A 21,880-nucleotide genomic window follows, 5' to 3' on the forward strand; every position below is an offset into this window, starting at 1 on the left:
TTTCCAGATGGCATTTTTAAAACAATTAATAATCATCCAGCAGATCATCTGCTGTTTAAAATTGGGGCAGTTAAAAAGACCGTAAAAGACACATTCGTGATTAAAATCTTTTAGGCCGCAGGCCCACTTCAAAAGTGGGCCTACCTTCCTCCAAAGCTCCCGTGCAAAAGGGCAGTTCCAAAATATGTGCAGCACCGTTTCGTCCACTCCGCAGCCATCTCTCGGGCACTTGGCTCTCGCCACCAGTCCTCGCCTGTGCTGGAACTCACGAGTAGGGAGGCACTGGTGGACGATTGCCCAGGCAAGATCCCTGTGTACATTCGCCAGAAACTTCCCGTACACGTTCCGCCATACCTTTTTGGATCTTGCCTGTGTGAAATTGGACACTGCCAGGGTAACCTCACTCCGCCTGAGGACCTTTGATACCTTTCTCTGGTCCCCCAGTATGTCAGGCTCCAAATCTTGGAGACCTAGGAGCCTGACTGTCTTTTCCAACACCACATAATGTTTTGGGGGACACAGAAGCACCGGAGCGTTCAGAGGGATGCGCAACCATCTTTTAAAAACCATGCCCGCAGCGTACCTTAAAAAGCAGCTAAAAATGCCATCGGATTTAATAATTTTAAAACAGAAACAGAAATACTTTATGTAAAAGAAAGTAAAAAGGTTAGGAACATCTTTCCCGCCATTATCTTTACTTTTGTACATAAAATCACGCTTTAATTTCTCCATTTTTGAACCCCATAAAAAAGAAAAAACAATTCTAGTTACTTTTTTAATGTATAAAATAGATGGAGGAAATACCATGGCAATGTATAGCATAATAGGGAGTAAAACCATCTTTATTATTAAAATCTTCCCCTCCATGGTAAGGTTTCTAAGATTCCACATTAAAATCTTCTTCTCCATCTTAGCTATAGCTGAATCCCAGTTAGGGCTCCCATCATTGACCTGGTTAAAAACAATACCTAAAACTTTAATTTGATCCTGTTGCATTGTGACTCCTGGGGTGATGGATGAATCCCAGGAGCCAATATAAAAACAGTCACATTTATCTGTGTTTAGCTTAAAACCAGAGACCTCGCAGAAATAGCTGGTGTTCCTCAATGCCCCCCTCATGGATGGAGAGTCCGGGCACAGTATGGTGACATCATCCATGTACCCCAACACCTTTAGATGGGTCCCTCCTCCACCAGGTATCGGTACGCCTCTTACTACCCGGTCTTTTCTGAGGAGGGCCATCAGTGGTTCGATTGCGCAAATAAAAAGGAGTGGGGACAGGGGGCAGCCCTGTTTGACACCTGATAAAAGAGGAACACCGCTGGTTAAAAAGCCATTAACAGAGACTTGACTAAAACAGGATCGGTATAAAAGCATGATTCGGCTTAAAATCGTTTCAGGCACTGCCATCTTTTTAAGAACTAAAAACAGGTATTCATGGGAGACCCTATCAAAGGCTTTTTCAAAGTCTAAGGATAAAATTGCTACAGTTTGATTTCTATCCTTAAAATACCATAAAACATCTCTTAAAATATTTAGGGATTCAGCTATAGACCTTCCAGGTACCCCACAAACCTGATTTGGGTGAATTAATTTATGAATAAAAGGTTTAAAACGGACAGCTAATAACTTGGCTAAAACTTTATAATCGACATTTAAAAGTGTGATGGGGCGCCAATTTTTTAGCATATCCTTTTCACCCTTTTTAAAAAGTAATGATACAATCCCCCTCCTCCAGGAAGGGGGAAGTTCATTAACAATAAAAGTTTCTTTATACAATAAAACCATATCATCCTTTAAAATATCCCAAAAAGCTAAATAAAATTCGATGGGTAAACCATCTTCCCCAGGGGCCTTCCCACTAGAAAAACTTTTAAAAACAAATAAAAGTTCATCTAAGTTAAGATCACGGGATAAAACCTCCTGGTCTAAAACATCTAGCTTAAAATCAAGGGAATTAAGAACATGTTCTAAAAAGGATGGATTAAGATCTTTCTTATTAAAAAGAAGCTGGTAGAAGTTAAAAACTGCATCTAACATGCCTTTTGGAGTGGATTCACCCTCAAGGTTTTGGATGATATCCCTCCTATTCATCACTTTTTTAAAAAAGAAACGGGAACATTTCTCGCCCTCCTCCAGGTGCTGCACATGTGAGTTAAAAATGATTTGTTTCCCTTTCTTTTCTATGGCATGTTTTATTTCAGTTTTAAGGTTTAAAATATCATTTTCTACATCCATACCAGCTTCTTTCAATTTAAAAAGTACATTTAAACGCATGTTAAGAACATAAAACCACTGTTTTTCCATTTTTGCCTTCTTCTTACCTGCTTTGATAAAAAAAAATCTGATTTTAGATTTGGTGCCCTCCCACCAGTGCAGCATAGGCTCGTGGGGTTTTCTTTGTGATTGCCAGCATTGGTAGGTCCGCACAAACTCCTCTTTTATCTCAGGGTCCTCTAGGAGTGTGGTGTTTAATCTCCAGAGGCCCCTTTTTGCTTTTTGCTCCCCCTCTAGCTCCAGGCCCACCAAGAGGAGCTTATGATCAGAGAAGATATTCTGCTCGAGCGTGCATTTCAGGGGTTTAAAAGCTCTAGAGGAAAAAATAAAATCGATTCTGGAGCTCACTCTTCCATTGGACCATGTGGCGCCTGGGTCCTCCGGCAAGAGATCCTTCCAGCAATCTTTCAAATTAAAATCATCAATAAAATTTTTAAGCAGGTAAGAAGTGCGGTCTTTACGATTAATATCCCCACCCTGCCGGTGTTCCCCATCACGTATGCAGTTAAAATCACCTCCCACCAGCAGGGGGGAAGACCCAACACAAAACAGTGGTAAAATTTCAAATAGTTCTGCCCGCTCCTGTTTATCAGGAGGGGCATACACATTTAAAACACGAATTAAAAGTCCATTAAAATATAGATGAATTAAAAGAGCTCTGCCAGGCACAATCTCAGTTACTGTATGAATAGAAAAGGACTGGCCTCGGCAGAGCAGCCCAACACCCACAGAACGACAGTCATTTGCACCGGACCATATGGATGGGCCCAGCTTCCAGTCTTCTTTTAAGTCTTTATAGTCCATTTTACTAGGGATTCCACATTCTTGTAGCAGGCAAAGGTCAAAGTCACATGTCTCTAGATAAGAAAATAAAGCAGCCCTGCGATCAGGGCTCTTTAAGGACCTCACATTGAGTGAGGCAATTTTTACAGGGATAGGCATAGTTTATGGAGAGTCCGTGCTTGGAGAATCAAAGTCAATAATAAGCTGCGTACCGTCATCCCCCGCCTGCGGGGTCATCAGCTCCTTGATGTTCTGAGGGTCGGAGCTTGAGATCGATGATGCCCCGACCCTGAGCTCGCTCTCGTCCGAACTACGGCACGCCGCTTTCCTTTGAATGTCTTCCTCTTCTTCTTCTCTTTGTCTTTTAAATGTCACACTGCTGTCCATATCCTCTGTGTTGCTCTCACTCGATGTAATCTCTGGCCCCCGGCTGATGGATCTGCGTCTTCTTTCATCATTTGACGACTGGAACTGCTGCACAGGGGCCTGTGAGGCCTCTTTTCCGGAACCTTTGCCGCTACCTTGGGAAGTTTTCATCGCTTGTTCCCCAGCAAGCGTTGCTGAGGACTGTTGCTCCAACTTCCCCATCGATCGACGATGGCCAGTTTTACCCACCGGGTCCACTGCTGGCGGGGCAGCAAACCCTGGTTTGGCGCCACTTGTCTTCTTGGCCCTGTCCTGTATAGGCGGAGTAACAGGACCGGGCTCAGACCTGGCCACCTGGCTCCCCTTCCGGCGGGCTTTCACCGGGGCCTCTTCGTCCGGAGCAGGGCGACCCTGGGCCAAGCCAGTACCTGGCTTATGCTGCAATTTTGGGTCCACTTTTGCCCCCACCGAGGCCCGTCGGCTGCCACCCGCCACAGGTGAGCCCCCTTCAGAAGTTTCGGCGGGCTCTTGAGCCAGGTAGGAAGTCGATCGACGTCTTTCAATTTCCCGGGCAGTAAACTCGATCACCCGCCCGGGCTTCGTGGAATCCCCATGGCCTCCCCCTAGCACTACCACCGGTGGGCCCCCCGATGGAGCACCAGAGGTCTTGGGCCTGGACCCATCAGTACCTGCCATCTGGGGTTTGGGCATCTTAAAAAAGGACGTCTTTTGTCCTGTCCCCTCTTTGGGTGGGCCCAGCCTTGACCCACCCATCGTAGTTTTTGCTTTATGGGGACAGGAATTAAAATCGTGATTTTCCTCTCCGCAGAGGTTGCACCTTATCGTATGGCTACATCTTGAGGCTATGTGACCTTCTTGGCCACACCTATTGCAGCGAATCACACGCTCCGCGCCGCAGGTCTCCTGGGTGTGGCCAAACCTCAAGCAATTTCGGCAATACATAGGCATTTGAGGATAGAACAGGAAGCCCCGAACTCTCCCGATGGCAAAATTTGGGGGCGGATGGCAAAGACCCCCAATACCACCGGGATCCTTACGGAGCTTGACCCAGAACTTCCTCTTGCCGTTCCAGAACCGCACGGAGTTCAAGATTTTGTTTGCGAATCGCACCTCTTCGCAGTATCGCCGAAGAAAAGTGGCTATATCCTCCGTGGTCACATGAGGGCTGTGCATAGCCACCACCAACGGTATATGTTCCTCACCATAGAGGAACTGGAACGAAAGACCGTCGAGTCGATCGTCCCTCTGGTCCGCACCAGACAAGGTTGCATAGATGTTATCGCAACACGCCGTGGCCGTGAAGGTGACGGTATACAGGCCACGGCTTTCCTGGTCATTTAGACACAGGATGTCCTCCCTATTGAGGCGGAAGTAGTCAAGAAGAATCACCTCCGCAATGAAGCGGAGGTTCTTCAACTGACGATGGCTCTCCGACACCTCTATGCGGATGGTATTTCGCATCGACATTTCCCCAGAGGGGAAAGCCCAGGAGAACGGCATCTTCCACACCCAGGGACTAAGCCCCTTCCCCAATAGCAGCAGGGGCTCGGAATCCCGCTATAAAAGCGGAACCCTTACCCAAGGCAGAGGTCGGGGGTACCCTAGGTGCTTCCGAAGCTACAGGTAACGCTCAACGTACCGAAAATGCCTTCTGAGACACAAGGTCCCAGAGACAGGGGGATCGCAACCCGTTGTCCGTGGACTAAGCCCGCTCCCCAATAGCAGCAAGGGGGTGAAGTCCCTCCGTAAGGAGAGACAATCCCCCAAGGCCGAGAAGCGGGGTACCACAGACACCTTCCGACCAGACCAAATGCAGATTTTTTTTTTTAAGTTAGCCCTCAGAACTCAATCAGAGCTCCAAGATCTTATATGGACTCGATTGTTTTGTTCATCATCAGGTAACAGTTTTATTTATTCCTAAAATAAAAAAGACAAATTGAAATAAAATATTATAACAACAATAAAAATAATAAACATTCCAAAATTATAACAAATTCATTCCCTTTCTCCGGGCGTAAACTGCCAAGTAATCAATTAAACCATAGCTTAAGCTTCCTTTTTCCATTTCCCTTTTTACTGGGATGGCTAACCAGGCCGGTATTTTATAAGTTACCATAAATCGATCCACGTCAAGGCGAAAAGAATCATAAACTTTGTTTCTTACTGCAGGCAACTGGGCTTTAAAGGTGGATAATAGATTATCCAGGTCCTGTAAGAACAATTCTCTTTCCTCATCTGGAGCTCTCTCCAAAATAGTTTGGAAAGACCCTGAATATCCTCTTAAATTTCTCACCGGCTCTTCATTTTTCTTTTTACTCTTATGCTCTCCAATGTTCTTTTCTTCTACTATCATCTCTTTTCCAACAATTTTTGGCTCTTGGGTTACCACAGATCTTTTAATTTCTGGCTCTTGTTCAGAAACTTCTTCTTCTCTTTTCTTCTTCCTCTTTGGACAGTTCACATACATGTGACCAATTTTGTTACATAAATTACATTTACTTTTTTGGCTACAGGATTCAATTTCATGACCTTCTTTTTGGCATTTTTGGCACCACATTGAGGTGCACTCTTCCTTTAAATGGCCATATTTCTTGCATTTTCTACAGAAATTCTGCATACCTGCAAAAAACATATCTCCATTGATAACCCCTATTTTAAAACGGGCAGGGGGATAAAGAACTCTTCCATCTGCGTCTTCCTTGAACTTTACTTTAAATCTCCACTTTGTTGTCCAGACTCCATACTGATTATAAATTTTGCCAAGTGGCGCAATTTCCTCACAAAATTGGGTCAAAAGAATTATAATATCCTCCTCAGGGACGTAAGGACTATACATCCTCACCGTTAAAATTCTTTCTCTCCTGGGAAAGTGGGGAATGACTTCCACGCCCTCCCACACTGGATCAGACTTGATTGTCTCAAATTTCTTCCAAAATAAATCATAATCCTCTTCGGAAACCAAAATAACATCAAAGCACCCTTTCTTTGGAAATTCCAACATGGAAAGGATTTGTGTCTTTGCAATTTCCAAAACTCCAAAAAGAATTTCCTCCATTACAAAGGAAAGTCCTCTTCTTTTCTTCTCAAGGTCTTTCAGCAGGATCCGGACCCCATTCTTGATCTTCCCAAAAAAAGGAACCTCCTCTCCAGCAGATTGAGAGGTGTCCATGATCTCTTCCATCTTCAATAGGCGTGTCCAGGCAGGGACAGAAAAACACTCCCCCACCAAAGAGTGGGCAGTGAAGGGTGATCGCCTCCCGTTGTCTGGGGACTAAGCCGGCTCCCTAATAGCAGCAGGGGGGTGAAGTCCCTCCGTTAAGAAGGACGATCCCCCCAGGCCAAGGAGCCGGGTACCCCAGACACCCTCTGACCAGACCAAGTGAGCAGATACTACACTTGATCTTAGCCAAAAGGCCGAGAAGCGATAACCGTGAAAGGGGCGGGCCCAACAAGGTGCCCTTCATGGGCACTATCACTGCTTGCTGTCAGGGAGGCTGCCAGACAATTTTCCATGCACACTCTGGGCTGGGGGGCAGTCAACCACCAGTACACACAGCAGAACCTAAACCCATACCATTATTGCTAAGCAGCAAGACAGGGGCCCATTGCACTCCCACGGGGCCTTTTTAAATGCAATCCATAACCCGGATTTGCCAGGAACCCTTCTTACTCCTCCTACTTGCATGTGACACTGGGCTTAGGATCTGCATAGGAAACACACACACAAGCACACACCTACCTTTGTTGCCTGCAGATGCCTCCTTGGCTGTCCCCAAACGGTATCAAACCAACACCCACGGGAAGCTGTAAGCATAGAGGACATGCCTGCACCCCATTGGACTTACCTGTGTGGGTTAAACCCGGGTTATTTGACAACCTATGGCGGTGATGGTTCTGCTCAGGCAGAGCAGTGCTGATGCTCCTCATAAAGCTGTCGCTGCTGTGAAGGTTCTAGGTGACATCACAAATCCCTATGGTTACATACACAACAAAGCTGGGTTGTTGTTGTTTACACTCTGCAAGGCCTGTGGAAGTGAGTGACATCATAGCACTGTAGTTCTGAGGGTTCTAGATGGATGCAACAATCTCCTGTTGCTTCTATGAAGGCCATAATAGACGACATCACCAAACAGCTCCATAGTCACATACACAGCAAAGGAGAGATGTTGTTTACACCTAGTGATGTCAGTGGTATTGAGTGACATCACAGCACAGTGCTAAGGCTCCTGGGCCTGGACACAGCAGCGGCTGCAATATCTCAACGGAGAATACGTTTATATATATGTGTGTGTGTGCGCGTATATATATATATATATATATATATATATATATATATTTCTCCGCCGAAATCACTTTTAAACCCATTTCCACCTTTTTTTCCCTTCTCTTCCTCTTACTTTTTTTTCACGTTTTTTTACGTTTTTCTCCTTTTCGCCTCTTTTCTGGCCGTATTATTCTTCTTTTTCTTCTTTTTTTTCGTCTAATGCATACCCCATCAGTGCAGCAATGCTTATTCAATACCGCCAGCAGATGGAGACACTGGGGGATAATTTTCTAAGGATTTATACTGATTTTTCCTGTCTGAATTTGTCGCACAGAAAGTTGCAGGCCAAATATGTGTGACATTTCTGCGACTTTAGCTTCTAGAGCATTTTTACAACATTATACATAGGTGCTGAATACATAAAAAGCGACTGTTCAGCGACAGACAAGTCGCATCGGCTGAAAGTAGGCCAGAATGTCAGTCCATGTTGGAGCAGGTTTAGATACAGTCTAAAGTATAGATCTCAAAGTCTGTGCACAGAATTTAGCAAGGGCCTCGCACCTTCTGATGCATCAGGTAGGTGCACAATAGCATAGCCTAACCCTCTGTACTTTGGTCTATATTGATGCGGGACATAGACAGCCAGCTGATGACCAATCCATTAGTGCAATGGATGGCTGGAAGCATTTGTCTTTGCCTTTGCAATACCACAGAAGCAATGCATGGTCAATGTACAGCAATGACACACCTGTGTGAACAGCCAGGAGACCCCCCCCCCCCCCCCCATGTTATGTTACATAGTTACATAGTTAGTACGGTCGAAAAAAGACATATGTCCATCAAGTTCAACCAGGGAATTAAGGGGTAGGGGTGTGGCGCGATATTGGGGAAGGGATGAGATTTTATATTTCTTCATAAGCATTAATCTTATTTTGTCAATTAGGAACATTCAGCACCCACCCGCTATCAAGGCAGCTGCCTATCATGTCATGCCCTACCTGCACAGGTGTGCTGGCTACTCAAATGATCCAATTAAGGAGGCCATTTAGTCAGCAGCAGCAGAAGTCCTGTGCCTGGACGCTCCAACAGCGGCCAGACACAAGCAGAAGCAGCAGAAGCAGCAGCAGCACCACCTTTTGTTTTTTGGCTGCAGCAGCAGCAGCAAGGCCCACAGGGCTGGCTAGCTGGCTAGCCAGCAAGCAGGTAGCAATGAAAGTAGGAATCTTTCTTTTTAACCCTGTAAGGGGGTGGTGCACTGTACCCGAAGATACTGCCATATCGGGTCAATGCATAGGGCGACGGAAGCAAGCTTCGAAATCGGCCCCCGTTCTCAAAAATCCATTTAATATATGGTCCCCAGATAGGGGACGTATCAGATATTAAACTGATAAGAACAGATACTACACTTGATCTTAGCCAAAAGGCCGAGAAGCGATAACCGTGAAAGGGGCGGGCCCAACAAGGTGCCCTTCATGGGCACTATCACTGCTTGCTGTCAGGGAGGCTGCCAGACAATTTTCCATGCACACTCTGGGCTGGGGGGCAGTCAACCACCAGTACACACAGCAGAACCTAAACCCATACCATTATTGCTAAGCAGCAAGACAGGGGCCCATTGCACTCCCACGGGGCCTTTTTAAATGCAATCCATAACCCGGATTTGCCAGGAACCCTTCTTACTCCTCCTACTTGCATGTGACACTGGGCTTAGGATCTGCATAGGAAACACACACACAAGCACACACCTACCTTTGTTGCCTGCAGATGCCTCCTTGGCTGTCCCCAAACGGTATCAAACCAACACCCACGGGAAGCTGTAAGCATAGAGGACATGCCTGCACCCCATTGGACTTACCTGTGTGGGTTAAACCCGGGTTATTTGACAACCTATGGCGGTGATGGTTCTGCTCAGGCAGAGCAGTGCTGATGCTCCTCATAAAGCTGTCGCTGCTGTGAAGGTTCTAGGTGACATCACAAATCCCTATGGTTACATACACAACAAAGCTGGGTTGTTGTTGTTTACACTCTGCAAGGCCTGTGGAAGTGAGTGACATCATAGCACTGTAGTTCTGAGGGTTCTAGATGGATGCAACAATCTCCTGTTGCTTCTATGAAGGCCATAATAGACGACATCACCAAACAGCTCCATAGTCACATACACAGCAAAGGAGAGATGTTGTTTACACCTAGTGATGTCAGTGGTATTGAGTGACATCACAGCACAGTGCTAAGGCTCCTGGGCCTGGACACAGCAGCGGCTGCAATATCTCAACGGAGAATACGTTTATATATATGTGTGTGTGTGCGCGTATATATATATATATATATATATATATATATATATATTTCTCCGCCGAAATCACTTTTAAACCCATTTCCACCTTTTTTTCCCTTCTCTTCCTCTTACTTTTTTTTCAAGTTTTTTTACGTTTTTCTCCTTTTCGCCTCTTTTCTGGGCGTATTATTCTTCTTTTTCTTCTTTTTTTTCGTCTAATGCATACCCCATCAGTGCAGCAATGCTTATTCAATACCGCCAGCAGATGGAGACACTGGGGGATAATTTTCTAAGGATTTATACTGATTTTTCCTGTCTGAATTTGTCGCACAGAAAGTTGCAGGCCAAATATGTGTGACATTTCTGCGACTTTAGCTTCTAGAGCATTTTTACAACATTATACATAGGTGCTGAATACATAAAAAGCGACTGTTCAGCGACAGACAAGTCGCATCGGCTGAAAGTAGGCCAGAATGTCAGTCCATGTTGGAGCAGGTTTAGATACAGTCTAAAGTATAGATCTCAAAGTCTGTGCACAGAATTTAGCAAGGGCCTCGCACCTTCTGATGCATCAGGTAGGTGCACAATAGCATAGCCTAACCCTCTGTACTTTGGTCTATATTGATGCGGGACATAGACAGCCAGCTGATGACCAATCCATTAGTGCAATGGATGGCTGGAAGCATTTGTCTTTGCCTTTGCAATACCACAGAAGCAATGCATGGTCAATGTACAGCAATGACACACCTGTGTGAACAGCCAGGAGACCCCCCCCCCCCCCCCCCCATGTTATGTTACATAGTTACATAGTTAGTACGGTCGAAAAAAGACATATGTCCATCAAGTTCAACCAGGGAATTAAGGGGTAGGGGTGTGGCGCGATATTGGGGAAGGGATGAGATTTTATATTTCTTCATAAGCATTAATCTTATTTTGTCAATTAGGAACATTCAGCACCCACCCGCTATCAAGGCAGCTGCCTATCATGTCATGCCCTACCTGCACAGGTGTGCTGGCTACTCAAATGATCCAATTAAGGAGGCCATTTAGTCAGCAGCAGCAGAAGTCCTGTGACTGGACGCTCCAACAGCGGCCAGACACAAGCAGAAGCAGAAGCAGCAGAAGCAGCAGCAGCACCACCTTTTGTTTTTTGGCTGCAGCAGCAGCAAGGCCCACAGGGCTGGCTAGCTGGCTAGCCAGCAAGCAGGTAGCAATGAAAGTAGGAATCTTTCTTTTTAACCCTGTAAGGGGGTGGTGCACTGTACCCGAAGATACTGCCATATCGGGTCAATGCATAGGGCGACGGAAGCAAGCTTCGAAATCGGCCCCCGTTCTCAAAAATCCATTTAATATATGGTCCCCAGATAGGGGACGTATCAGATATTAAACTGATAAGAACAGATACTACACTTGATCTTAGCCAAAAGGCCGAGAAGCGATAACCGTGAAAGGGGCGGGCCCAACAAGGTGCCCTTCATGGGCACTATCACTGCTTGCTGTCAGGGAGGCTGCCAGACAATTTTCCATGCACACTCTGGGCTGGGGGGCAGTCAACCACCAGTACACACAGCAGAACCTAAACCCATACCATTATTGCTAAGCAGTAAGACAGGGGCCCATTGCACTCTCACGGGGCCTTTTTAAATGCAATCCATAACCCGGATTTGCCAGGAACCCTTCTTACTCCTCCTACTTGCATGTGACACTGGGCTTAGGATCTGCATAGGAAACACACACACAAGCACACACCTACCTTTGTTGCCTGCAGATGCCTCCTTGGCTGTCCCCAAACGGTATCAAACCAACACCCACGGGAAGCTGTAAGCATAGAGGACATGCCTGCACCCCATTGGACTTACCTGTGTGGGTTAAATCCGGGTTATTTGACAACCTATGGCGGTGATGGTTCTGCTCAGGCAGAGCAGTGCTGATGCTCCTCATAAAGCTGTCGCTGCTGTGAAGGTTCTAGGTGACATCACAAATCCCTATGGTTACATACACAACAAAGCTTGGTTGTTGTTGTTTACACTCTGCAAGGCCTGTGGAAGTGAGTGACATCATAGCACTGTAGTTCTGAGGGTTCTAGATGGATGCAACAATCTCCTGTTGCTTCTATGAAGGCCATAATAGACGACATCACCAAACAGCTCCATAGTCACATACACAGCAAAGGAGAGATGTTGTTTACACCTAGTGATGTCAGTGGTATTGAGTGACATCACAGCACAGTGCTAAGGCTCCTGGGCCTGGACACAGCAGCGGCTGCAATATCTCAACGGAGAATACGTTTATATATATGTGTGTGTGTGCGCGTATATATATATATATATATATATATATATATATATATATATATATTTCTCCGCCGAAATCACTTTTAAACCCATTTCCACCTTTTTTTCCCTTCTCTTCCTCTTACTTTTTTTTCACGTTTTTTTACGTTTTTCTCCTTTTCGCCTCTTTTCTGGGCGTATTATTCTTCTTTTTCTTCTTTTTTTTCGTCTAATGCATACCCCATCAGTGCAGCAATGCTTATTCAATACCGCCAGCAGATGGAGACACTGGGGGATAATTTTCTAAGGATTTATACTGATTTTTCCTGTCTGAATTTGTCGCACAGAAAGTTGCAGGCCAAATATGTGTGACATTTCTGCGACTTTAGCTTCTAGAGCATTTTTACAACATTATACATAGGTGCTGAATACATAAAAAGCGACTGTTCAGCGACAGACAAGTCGCATCGGCTGAAAGTAGGCCAGAATGTCAGTCCATGTTGGAGCAGGTTTAGATACAGTCTAAAGTATAGATCTCAAAGTCTGTGCACAGAATTTAGCAAGGGCCTCGCACCTTCTGATGCATCAGGTAGGTGCACAATAGCATAGCCTAACCCTCTGTACTTTGGTCTATATTGATGCGGGACATAGACAGCCAGCTGATGACCAATCCATTAGTGCAATGGATGGCTGGAAGCATTTGTCTTTGCCTTTGCAATACCACAGAAGCAATGCATGGTCAATGTACAGCAATGACACACCTGTGTGAACAGCCAGGAGACCCCCCCCCCCCCCCATGTTATGTTACATAGTTACATAGTTAGTACGGTCGAAAAAAGACATATGTCCATCAAGTTCAACCAGGGAATTAAGGGGTAGGGGTGTGGCGCGATATTGGGGAAGGGATGAGATTTTATATTTCTTCATAAGCATTAATCTTATTTTGTCAATTAGGAACATTCAGCACCCACCCGCTATCAAGGCAGCTGCCTATCATGTCATGCCCTACCTGCACAGGTGTGCTGGCTACTCAAATGATCCAATTAAGGAGGCCATTTAGTCAGCAGCAGCAGAAGTCCTGTGCCTGGACGCTCCAACAGCGGCCAGACACAAGCAGAAGCAGAAGCAGCAGAAGCAGCAGCAGCAGCACCACCACCTTTTGTTTTTTGGCTGCAGCAGCAGCAAGGCCCACAGGGCTGGCTAGCTGGCTAGCCAGCAAGCAGGTAGCAATGAAAGTAGGAATCTTTCTTTTTAACCCTGTAAGGGGGTGGTGCACTGTACCCGAAGATACTGCCATATCGGGTCAATGCATAGGGCGACGGAAGCAAGCTTCGAAATCGGCCCCCGTTCTCAAAAATCCATTTAATATATGGTCCCCAGATAGGGGACGTATCAGATATTAAACTGATAAGAACAGATACTACACTTGATCTTAGCCAAAAGGCCGAGAAGCGATAACCGTGAAAGGGGCGGGCCCAACAAGGTGCCCTTCATGGGCACTATCACTGCTTGCTGTCAGGGAGGCTGCCAGACAATTTTCCATGCACACTCTGGGCTGGGGGGCAGTCAACCACCAGTACACACAGCAGAACCTAAACCCATACCATTATTGCTAAGCAGCAAGACAGGGGCCCATTGCACTCCCACGGGGCCTTTTTAAATGCAATCCATAACCCGGATTTGCCAGGAACCCTTCTTACTCCTCCTACTTGCATGTGACACTGGGCTTAGGATCTGCATAGGAAACACACACACAAGCACACACCTACCTTTGTTGCCTGCAGATGCCTCCTTGGCTGTCCCCAAACGGTATCAAACCAACACCCACGGGAAGCTGTAAGCATAGAGGACATGCCTGCACCCCATTGGACTTACCTGTGTGGGTTAAACCCGGGTTATTTGACAACCTATGGCGGTGATGGTTCTGCTCAGGCAGAGCAGTGCTGATGCTCCTCATAAAGCTGTCGCTGCTGTGAAGGTTCTAGGTGACATCACAAATCCCTATGGTTACATACACAACAAAGCTGGGTTGTTGTTGTTTACACTCTGCAAGGCCTGTGGAAGTGAGTGACATCATAGCACTGTAGTTCTGAGGGTTCTAGATGGATGCAACAATCTCCTGTTGCTTCTATGAAGGCCATAATAGACGACATCACCAAACAGCTCCATAGTCACATACACAGCAAAGGAGAGATGTTGTTTACACCTAGTGATGTCAGTGGTATTGAGTGACATCACAGCACAGTGCTAAGGCTCCTGGGCCTGGACACAGCAGCGGCTGCAATATCTCAACGGAGAATACGTTTATATATATGTGTGTGTGTGCGCGTATATATATATATATATATATATATATATATATATATATATATATTTCTCCGCCGAAATCACTTTTAAACCCATTTCCACCTTTTTTCCCCTTCTCTTCCTCTTACTTTTTTTTCACGTTTTTTTACGTTTTTCTCCTTTTCGCCTCTTTTCTGGGCGTATTATTCTTCTTTTTCTTCTTTTTTTTCGTCTAATGCATACCCCATCAGTGCAGCAATGCTTATTCAATACCGCCAGCAGATGGAGACACTGGGGGATAATTTTCTAAGGATTTATACTGATTTTTCCTGTCTGAATTTGTCGCACAGAAAGTTGCAGGCCAAATATGTGTGACATTTCTGCGACTTTAGCTTCTAGAGCATTTTTACAACATTATACATAGGTGCTGAATACATAAAAAGCGACTGTTCAGCGACAGACAAGTCGCATCGGCTGAAAGTAGGCCAGAATGTCAGTCCATGTTGGAGCAGGTTTAGATACAGTCTAAAGTATAGATCTCAAAGTCTGTGCACAGAATTTAGCAAGGGCCTCGCACCTTCTGATGCATCAGGTAGGTGCACAATAGCATAGCCTAACCCTCTGTACTTTGGTCTATATTGATGCGGGACATAGACAGCCAGCTGATGACCAATCCATTAGTGCAATGGATGGCTGGAAGCATTTGTCTTTGCCTTTGCAATACCACAGAAGCAATGCATGGTCAATGTACAGCAATGACACACCTGTGTGAACAGCCAGGAGACCCCCCCCCCCCCCCATGTTATGTTACATAGTTACATAGTTAGTACGGTCGAAAAAAGACATATGTCCATCAAGTTCAACCAGGGAATTAAGGGGTAGGGGTGTGGCGCGATATTGGGGAAGGGATGAGATTTTATATTTCTTCATAAGCATTAATCTTATTTTGTCAATTAGGAACATTCAGCACCCACCCGCTATCAAGGCAGCTGCCTATCATGTCATGCCCTACCTGCACAGGTGTGCTGGCTACTCAAATGATCCAATTAAGGAGGCCATTTAGTCAGCAGCAGCAGAAGTCCTGTGCCTGGACGCTCCAACAGCGGCCAGACACAAGCAGAAGCAGAAGCAGCAGAAGCAGCAGCAGCAGCACCACCTTTTGTTTTTTGGCTGCAGCAGCAGCAAGGCCCACAGGGCTGGCTAGCTGGCTAGCCAGCAAGCAGGTAGCAATGAAAGTAGGAATCTTTCTTTTTAACCCTGTAAGGGGGTGGTGCACTGTACCCGAAGATACTGCCATATCGGGTCAATGCATAGGGCGACGGAAGCAAGCTTCGAAATCGGCCCCCGTTCTCAAAAATCCATTTAATATATGGTCCCCAGATAGGGGACGTATCAGATATTAAACTGATAAGAACAGATACTACACTTGATCTTAGCCAAAAGGCCGAGAAGCGATAACCGTGAAAGGGGCGGGCCCAACAAGGTGCCCTTCATGGGCACTATCACTGCTTGCTGTCAGGGAGGCTGCCAGACAATTTTCCATGCACACTCTGGGCTGGGGGGCAGTCAACCACCAGTACACACAGCAGAACCTAAACCCATACCATTATTGCTAAGCAGCAAGACAGGGGCCCATTGCACTCCCACGGGGCCTTTTTAAATGCAATCCATAACCCGGATTTGCCAGGAACCCTTCTTACTCCTCCTACTTGCATGTGACACTGGGCTTAGGATCTGCATAGGAAACACACACACAAGCACACACCTACCTTTGTTGCCTGCAGATGCCTCCTTGGCTGTCCCCAAACGGTATCAAACCAACACCCACGGGAAGCTGTAAGCATAGAGGACATGCCTGCACCCCATTGGACTTACCTGTGTGGGTTAAACCCGGGTTATTTGACAACCTATGGCGGTGATGGTTCTGCTCAGGCAGAGCAGTGCTGATGCTCCTCATAAAGCTGTCGCTGCTGTGAAGGTTCTAGGTGACATCACAAATCCCTATGGTTACATACACAACAAAGCTGGGTTGTTGTTGTTTACACTCTGCAAGGCCTGTGGAAGTGAGTGACATCATAGCACTGTAGTTCTGAGGGTTCTAGATGGATGCAACAATCTCCTGTTGCTTCTATGAAGGCCATAATAGACGACATCACCAAACAGCTCCATAGTCACATACACAGCAAAGGAGAGATGTTGTTTACACCTAGTGATGTCAGTGGTATTGAGTGACATCACAGCACAGTGCTAAGGCTCCTGGGCCTGGACACAGCAGCGGCTGCAATATCTCAACGGAGAATACGTTTATATATATGTGTGTGTGTGCGCGTATATATATATATATATATATATATATATATATATATATATATATATTTCTCCGCCGAAATCACTTTTAAACCCATTTCCACCTTTTTTCCCCTTCTCTTCCTCTTACTTTTTTTTCACGTTTTTTTACGTTTTTCTCCTTTTCGCCTCTTTTCTGGGCGTATTATTCTTCTTTTTCTTCTTTTTTTTCGTCTAATGCATACCCCATCAGTGCAGCAATGCTTATTCAATACCGCCAGCAGATGGAGACACTGGGGGATAATTTTCTAAGGATTTATACTGATTTTTCCTGTCTGAATTTGTCGCACAGAAAGTTGCAGGCCAAATATGTGTGACATTTCTGCGACTTTAGCTTCTAGAGCATTTTTACAACATTATACATAGGTGCTGAATACATAAAAAGCGACTGTTCAGCGACAGACAAGTCGCATCGGCTGAAAGTAGGCCAGAATGTCAGTCCATGTTGGAGCAGGTTTAGATACAGTCTAAAGTATAGATCTCAAAGTCTGTGCACAGAATTTAGCAAGGGCCTCGCACCTTCTGATGCATCAGGTAGGTGCACAATAGCATAGCCTAACCCTCTGTACTTTGGTCTATATTGATGCGGGACATAGACAGCCAGCTGATGACCAATCCATTAGTGCAATGGATGGCTGGAAGCATTTGTCTTTGCCTTTGCAATACCACAGAAGCAATGCATGGTCAATGTACAGCAATGACACACCTGTGTGAACAGCCAGGAGACCCCCCCCCCCCCCCCATGTTATGTTACATAGTTACATAGTTAGTACGGTCGAAAAAAGACATATGTCCATCAAGTTCAACCAGGGAATTAAGGGGTAGGGGTGTGGCGCGATATTGGGGAAGGGATGAGATTTTATATTTCTTCATAAGCATTAATCTTATTTTGTCAATTAGGAACATTCAGCACCCACCCGCTATCAAGGCAGCTGCCTATCATGTCATGCCCTACCTGCAAAGGTGTGCTGGCTACTCAAATGATCCAATTAAGGAGGCCATTTAGTCAGCAGCAGCAGAAGTCCTGTGCCTGGACGCTCCAACAGCGGCCAGACACAAGCAGAAGCAGAAGCAGCAGAAGCAGCAGCAGCACCACCTTTTGTTTTTTGGCTGCAGCAGCAGCAAGGCCCACAGGGCTGGCTAGCTGGCTAGCCAGCAAGCAGGTAGCAATGAAAGTAGGAATCTTTCTTTTTAACCCTGTAAGGGGGTGGTGCACTGTACCCGAAGATACTGCCATATCGGGTCAATGCATAGGGCGACGGAAGCAAGCTTCGAAATCGGCCCCCGTTCTCAAAAATCCATTTAATATATGGTCCCCAGATAGGGGACGTATCAGATATTAAACTGATAAGAACAGATACTACACTTGATCTTAGCCAAAAGGCCGAGAAGCGATAACCGTGAAAGGGGCGGGCCCAACAAGGTGCCCTTCATGGGCACTATCACTGCTTGCTGTCAGGGAGGCTGCCAGATAATTTTCCATGCACACTCTGGGCTGGGGGGCAGTCAACCACCAGTACACACAGCAGAACCTAAACCCATACCATTATTGCTAAGCAGCAAGACAGGGGCCCATTGCACTCCCACGGGGCCTTTTTAAATGCAATCCATAACCCGGATTTGCCAGGAACCCTTCTTACTCCTCCTACTTGCATGTGACACTGGGCTTAGGATCTGCATAGGAAACACACACACAAGCACACACCTACCTTTGTTGCCTGCAGATGCCTCCTTGGCTGTCCCCAAACGGTATCAAACCAACACCCACGGGAAGCTGTAAGCATAGAGGACATGCCTGCACCCCATTGGACTTACCTGTGTGGGTTAAACCCGGGTTATTTGACAACCTATGGCGGTGATGGTTCTGCTCAGGCAGAGCAGTGCTGATGCTCCTCATAAAGCTGTCGCTGCTGTGAAGGTTCTAGGTGACATCACAAATCCCTATGGTTACATACACAACAAAGCTGGGTTGTTGTTGTTTACACTCTGCAAGGCCTGTGGAAGTGAGTGACATCATAGCACTGTAGTTCTGAGGGTTCTAGATGGATGCAACAATCTCCTGTTGCTTCTATGAAGGCCATAATAGACGACATCACCAAACAGCTCCATAGTCACATACACAGCAAAGGAGAGATGTTGTTTACACCTAGTGATGTCAGTGGTATTGAGTGACATCACAGCACAGTGCTAAGGCTCCTGGGCCTGGACACAGCAGCGGCTGCAATATCTCAACGGAGAATACGTTTATATATGTGTGTGTGTGTGCGCGTATATATATATATATATATATATATATATATATATATATATATTTCTCCGCCGAAATCACTTTTAAACCCATTTCCACCTTTTTTTCCCTTCTCTTCCTCTTACTTTTTTTTCACGTTTTTTTACGTTTTTCTCCTTTTCGCCTCTTTTCTGGGCGTATTATTCTTCTTTTTCTTCTTTTTTTTCGTCTAATGCATACCCCATCAGTGCAGCAATGCTTATTCAATACCGCCAGCAGATGGAGACACTGGGGGATAATTTTCTAAGGATTTATACTGATTTTTCCTGTCTGAATTTGTCGCACAGAAAGTTGCAGGCCAAATATGTGTGACATTTCTGCGACTTTAGCTTCTAGAGCATTTTTACAACATTATACATAGGTGCTGAATACATAAAAAGCGACTGTTCAGCGACAGACAAGTCGCATCGGCTGAAAGTAGGCCAGAATGTCAGTCCATGTTGGAGCAGGTTTAGATACAGTCTAAAGTATAGATCTCAAAGTCTGTGCACAGAATTTAGCAAGGGCCTCGCACCTTCTGATGCATCAGGTAGGTGCACAATAGCATAGCCTAACCCTCTGTACTTTGGTCTATATTGATGCGGGACATAGACAGCCAGCTGATGACCAATCCATTAGTGCAATGGATGGCTGGAAGCATTTGTCTTTGCCTTTGCAATACCACAGAAGCAATGCATGGTCAATGTACAGCAATGACACACCTGTGTGAACAGCCAGGAGACACCCCCCCCCCCCCCATGTTATGTTACATAGTTACATAGTTAGTACGGTCGAAAAAAGACATATGTCCATCAAGTTCAACCAGGGAATTAAGGGGTAGGGGTGTGGCGCGATATTGGGGAAGGGATGAGATTTTATATTTCTTCATAAACATTAATCTTATTTTGTCAATTAGGAACATTCAGCACCCACCCGCTATCAAGGCAGCTGCCTATCATGTCATGCCCTACCTGCACAGGTGTGCTGGCTACTCAAATGATCCAATTAAGGAGGCCATTTAGTCAGCAGCAGCAGAAGTCCTGTGCCTGGACGCTCCAACAGCGGCCAGACACAAGCAGAAGCAGAAGCAGCAGAAGCAGCAGCAGCACCACCTTTTGTTTTTTGGCTGCAGCAGCAGCAAGGCCCACAGGGCTGGCTAGCTGGCTAGCCAGCAAGCAGGTAGCAATGAAAGTAGGAATCTTTCTTTTTAACCCTGTAAGGGGGTGGTGCACTGTACCCGAAGATACTGCCATATCGGGTCAATGCATAGGGCGACGGAAGCAAGCTTCGAAATCGGCCCCCGTTCTCAAAAATCCATTTAATATATGGTCCCCAGATAGGGGACGTATCAGATATTAAACTGATAAGAACAGATACTACACTTGATCTTAGCCAAAAGGCCGAGAAGCGATAACCGTGAAAGGGGCGGGCCCAACAAGGTGCCCTTCATGGGCACTATCACTGCTTGCTGTCAGGGAGGCTGCCAGACAATTTTCCATGCACACTCTGGGCTGGGGGGCAGTCAACCACCAGTACACACAGCAGAACCTAAACCCATACCATTATTGCTAAGCAGCAAGACAGGGGCCCATTGCACTCCCACGGGGCCTTTTTAAATGCAATCCATAACCCGGATTTGCCAGGAACCCTTCTTACTCCTCCTACTTGCATGTGACACTGGGCTTAGGATCTGCATAGGAAACACACACACAAGCACACACCTACCTTTGTTGCCTGCAGATGCCTCCTTGGCTGTCCCCAAACGGTATCAAACCAACACCCACGGGAAGCTGTAAGCATAGAGGACATGCCTGCACCCCATTGGACTTACCTGTGTGGGTTAAACCCGGGTTATTTGACAACCTATGGCGGTGATGGTTCTGCTCAGGCAGAGCAGTGCTGATGCTCCTCATAAAGCTGTCGCTGCTGTGAAGGTTCTAGGTGACATCACAAATCCCTATGGTTACATACACAACAAAGCTGGGTTGTTGTTGTTTACACTCTGCAAGGCCTGTGGAAGTGAGTGACATCATAGCACTGTAGTTCTGAGGGTTCTAGATGGATGCAACAATCTCCTGTTGCTTCTATGAAGGCCATAATAGACGACATCACCAAACAGCTCCATAGTCACATACACAGCAAAGGAGAGATGTTGTTTACACCTAGTGATGTCAGTGGTATTGAGTGACATCACAGCACAGTGCTAAGGCTCCTGGGCCTGGACACAGCAGCGGCTGCAATATCTCAACGGAGAATACGTTTATATATATGTGTGTGTGTGCGCGTATATATATATATATATATATATATATATATATATATATATATATACATTTCTCCGCCGAAATCACTTTTAAACCCATTTCCACCTTTTTTTCCCTTCTCTTCCTCTTACTTTTTTTTCACGTTTTTTTACGTTTTTCTCCTTTTCGCCTCTTTTCTGGGCGTATTATTCTTCTTTTTCTTCTTTTTTTTCGTCTAATGCATACCCCATCAGTGCAGCAATGCTTATTCAATACCGCCAGCAGATGGAGACACTGGGGGATAATTTTCTAAGGATTTATACTGATTTTTCCTGTCTGAATTTGTCGCACAGAAAGTTGCAGGCCAAATATGTGTGACATTTCTGCGACTTTAGCTTCTAGAGCATTTTTACAACATTATACATAGGTGCTGAATACATAAAAAGCGACTGTTCAGCGACAGACAAGTCGCATCGGCTG

General features: G+C 45.8%; 6 non-coding genes and 1 pseudogene across 6 annotated transcripts; all 7 read right to left on the minus strand.

Moving 5' to 3' along the window:
- Nucleotides 1-6,736: 6,736 nt before the first annotated feature.
- Nucleotides 6,737-6,873, minus strand: LOC130308501 (U2 spliceosomal RNA; annotated as a pseudogene).
- Nucleotides 6,874-8,956: 2,083 nt separating this feature from the next.
- Nucleotides 8,957-9,147, minus strand: LOC130308434 (U2 spliceosomal RNA). The gene has a single exon (XR_008857412.1). It is a non-coding gene; the product is annotated as a U2 spliceosomal RNA (small nuclear RNA).
- Nucleotides 9,148-11,235: 2,088 nt separating this feature from the next.
- Nucleotides 11,236-11,426, minus strand: LOC130308435 (U2 spliceosomal RNA). Its single transcript, XR_008857413.1, has one exon. It is a non-coding gene; the product is annotated as a U2 spliceosomal RNA (small nuclear RNA).
- A 2,098-nt stretch (nucleotides 11,427-13,524) lies between these two features.
- On the minus strand, nucleotides 13,525-13,715 carry LOC130308436 (U2 spliceosomal RNA). The gene has a single exon (XR_008857414.1). It is a non-coding gene; the product is annotated as a U2 spliceosomal RNA (small nuclear RNA).
- Nucleotides 13,716-15,810: 2,095 nt separating this feature from the next.
- LOC130308437 (U2 spliceosomal RNA) lies at nucleotides 15,811-16,001 on the minus strand. Its single transcript, XR_008857415.1, has one exon. It is a non-coding gene; the product is annotated as a U2 spliceosomal RNA (small nuclear RNA).
- A 2,095-nt stretch (nucleotides 16,002-18,096) lies between these two features.
- On the minus strand, nucleotides 18,097-18,287 carry LOC130308438 (U2 spliceosomal RNA). Its single transcript, XR_008857416.1, has one exon. It is a non-coding gene; the product is annotated as a U2 spliceosomal RNA (small nuclear RNA).
- Nucleotides 18,288-20,378: 2,091 nt separating this feature from the next.
- On the minus strand, nucleotides 20,379-20,569 carry LOC130308439 (U2 spliceosomal RNA). Its single transcript, XR_008857417.1, has one exon. It is a non-coding gene; the product is annotated as a U2 spliceosomal RNA (small nuclear RNA).
- Nucleotides 20,570-21,880: the final 1,311 nt, after the last annotated feature.

This window comes from Hyla sarda, unplaced genomic scaffold (genome assembly GCF_029499605.1).
Source record: "Hyla sarda isolate aHylSar1 unplaced genomic scaffold, aHylSar1.hap1 scaffold_148, whole genome shotgun sequence".
NCBI lineage: Eukaryota > Metazoa > Chordata > Amphibia > Anura > Hylidae > Hyla > Hyla sarda.